Source organism: Octodon degus, unplaced genomic scaffold (genome assembly GCF_000260255.1).
Source record: "Octodon degus isolate 3935 unplaced genomic scaffold, OctDeg1.0 scaffold00018, whole genome shotgun sequence".
Taxonomy (NCBI): Eukaryota; Metazoa; Chordata; class Mammalia; order Rodentia; family Octodontidae; genus Octodon; species Octodon degus.
In genome coordinates, this window is record NW_004524594.1 from 4,299,467 (window position 1) to 4,303,026 (window position 3,560).

Consider the following 3,560-nt stretch of genomic DNA (forward strand, 5'->3'; position numbering starts at 1 on the left):
ATCTGTCTGCCTGCCAATCTGTGTTTATAATAATGTCCCTGGACAAGAGAAACTACCAGACAAGATGCCCTCCATGGCAGAAAGATTGGTGGCCTGAGCCAGTGGGCTCCAGTTTCTCCACAATGGGTGGCTTTTCTGGCTTTCCCCAGGGTCTCTAATCCCCAAGATGAGGGGAAAACATTGTTTATTTGTAAACAATACAATTTTTAAAAAATATATATTTGGTTGTTACAGGGTCTCACTTGGACTCATGGTGATCCTCCTACTTTCAGTGCCCCCACACTGGGATTACAGGCATGCACCACCATACCTGGACTCTAGCTGGGCTCGCATGGCATGAGTTGCCGGGGATTGAACTGCAGTCCCTGCGCTTGCCTAAGCAGATACTTTAGTCTGCTGAGCAATCTTGCCAGCCCCTGTAAACAATATAATTTTTTAAAAGGTCTGTATAAGATGACAGTGGCCATAGGGTGGGCCCTCACATCCACGGCAACAACAACAGAGACTAAACTCCAAACCCCAAGCCCACACCAAGTAAGCACAGAGAACACAACTAAAATATAACAAAATATCAATGTCAGAGGAGAGCACTGCCAAAAAGTTAAAGCTATTTAAAAGGGTAGATCTAAACAACCTGAATGATTCAAGCTGGAATCTAAACCCAGGTTGATAGGATAAGTCAAACTACAAGCCAAATATCAGGTAGAAAGTGGCACTTGGGTAACACAGCCTATCCCAACTCCTGGCAAATGACAAGCTAAGACTGACTCTGGATAAAGGGTGCCAAAAGTGAGAACAGCTTTCTGGCTTCCCGTAACAAGGTCATGAGGACCACTGGGAAAAGAACTAAAGGGTAAATTTATTTTAAATTAATATTTTTGTCTGATAGATGTGCCTAAAATATTTTTTAAATAAACTTTGTGGAATGACTTTTGAACTACAATTACAGGTTAACTTTTTGTTGGTTTCTGTTTGTACTAAGACAATTTGTCATTCAAGGTCATAGAAAGCCATTTCTAGCTGAAAGGTAACATCTTTGGTCTTCTTTATCTTTTCGCTGGTATTGAGATAATTTACTGCTCAAGGTTACTTAAAAGTCTGTTATCCAGCCAGCTCTAATGAAAATGCAACATCTGTGACTTAACTCAGATAGAAATGTACTGGGAACATTTCAAAATCCAAAAAAGCTACTACTGTAAGTAGTAGCTTTTACAAAAAAAAATAAAACAGTAAAAAAGACCAGAAAATTTCAAAAAGAGGAGATCTAGGTATGTCTAAAGGTCGAGATGAGGCTTATAAAAGGCGGTATTTTTGGCTATTTTGTTTTCACTCTCGTTGGTTTGGTTCAGCCTAAAGTCTGTTCTTTTCAAACCTCTTTGTCACTCAAAAGGGGCTATGATACTAACTCTAAATCATCAACTTCTTCCCCTCCAGTGTGGGACCAGATAAGATCAAAAGCCAGGACAGCATCCCAGCAACGAGGGATAATCACAAATGATGATGAATTAACGATGCCTTCAGGACAGGAGGAGGTATAAAAAAAGCATGAAAGCTGTCAAAGTCAAAATGGAGTCACTTGTGTCAACGCTACCATAAGATAAATAAAGCTGAGAGATCATAAGGAAGGGCTCTTATCCCTAAGTGCTGATTGTAACTATTACAAAGATATTATTTGGGTTTGGCTTCCAAACTCTTCTTGGTAAAAATGGCTGCAAATGATTATTCTTTTTTTTTTTTTTTCCACTGAAAGCATTTGGCCTTCTGAACAGAAATGGGAATTTATTCACCAGGAAGGATGATCCCATCATACTTCTGCCGGAACCAGCGAGTGGCCTCCTCTTTGCTGATTCTGTGGTTGGCACCAGTGCAGCCCATCCTGTGCTTCTTGTCTGTGATGCTAAAACCTGGCCTACCCAGCACCACATAGAAGTACAGGCCGTAGATACCAATGCTCAGGTCATATTTGATGCTCAGATCGATATGTTCCTGGATTCCAAAACCAAAGTTTCCAGTATCAGACAAGTCGTTTTTCCTTAGTTCATACTCTCGCGCCTTTAGGCCTTTCTTCAGTATTTCTTTGGACTTCGCCCCTCGCACTGTGCAGTGGACAGCGATCTTCTTGTTTCTCCTGATGCCAAAGGACCTGACAGTGTATCTAGCTTTAGAAAACACAGGAGAGTCTGGCCCGTGAGCTGCTCCAGTACCTTGGCTGCCCGTGTCAATCTGTCTCCATGCTCCCTGATGCAAACGTTAAGGCAGAGTTTGTGAATTTGAAGTTCCCGCATGGGGTTCGCCTTCTCACTTTGATCCTGTGCCATGATGGAGAATCGGAAGAGCCAAATGACTATTCTTAAAGAACTCTCTTTGGTCCATGTTTGTACAACTGTTTCTTCAGTTTATTTCTTCCAGAATCCTACAATTCTCAATAATAAGCCTTGTCACCCAGATTAGGTCTCAGCTTTAAGCTCAAGGTCACCCTACCTCTACCTCTGATGTTGGGCAAACTAAAAAGGGGCCTTATGACATCCCTATTCAGCTGAAGTCAGTTACAGATGGGACCACTCCATCCTTCATCAATGATTTCACTGCTGATTCACCAGGGGCAACATGGTGACGAAGGGGTTAAAATTCTCAGCCCCCAAATTTCTTTGAGAACATATTTCTGTCCAGCACTTACTGGACAGCCACAAAACACTGCAGTAATGGAGATGAAAAACAGCACAAGGTAAAAGTAAATACAAAAACCATCCTTTCCTTTCCTGAGCGAAAGGGACAGATGAATTATCCTCATCCTTGGAAGCTGTCCAACTATTCCAAACCCAAGGCTAACTCCTGCCTGTCCTTTCCCGGTGTACTGGGACTGGCTGCTGGCCTCAGTTCTAGGGGTCCTTTGACCTGCATCATAAAACAGAACCCAGAGTTCTCTAAAGGTAGCAGGTAGGGCCAGCCAGATAGTTCAGCAGAGTAAAGCAGGGACAGGGGTTCAATCCCCTGTGTGAAGTGCCAGCCCCGCCCCCAGGGCACCCTGAGACAGAGATTGAGATTGGGTGTGATGGTGCGTGCCTGTAATGTCAGTCAGTGCTTGGGAGGCTGAAAACAGGAGGATCACTATGAGTCTGATCTGTGTAGTGAGACCTTGTACCAAATACATAAAAGAAAGAAAGAAAGAAAGAAAGAAAGAAAGAAAGAAAGAAAGAAAGAAAGAAAGGTAGCAGATAAACTGATCTCTTTTCTTTTGGATATAGGAACAATGTATTTAGTTTTACAGAAATATACAGGACTCTTAGTCTTCTCCTCTATCTCTATTATGGAAGGTTGATGGACTAATTTTCAAACCACTCTATGCCAACCCTCTGCTTTGTACATTAAAAGTAACAATTTTCATGCATTCCTTTCTAGCACTCCTGATATGTCTCACCCCATTAATCGGATGAGATATACTTTCAAAATCATACTCCACCATTACCATCCAGAGCTCCCTGGCTTTAGCTACTCCTATGTGTCTCAGCCTGACCCCCTCGTCAACAGAGATTATATACTTTACCTTATGTTCTCCTCCA

General features: G+C 42.2%; 1 pseudogene; it reads right to left on the reverse strand.

Moving 5' to 3' along the window:
- Positions 1-1,779: 1,779 nt before the first annotated feature.
- LOC101578981 lies at positions 1,780-2,318 on the reverse strand (annotated as a pseudogene).
- Positions 2,319-3,560: the final 1,242 nt, after the last annotated feature.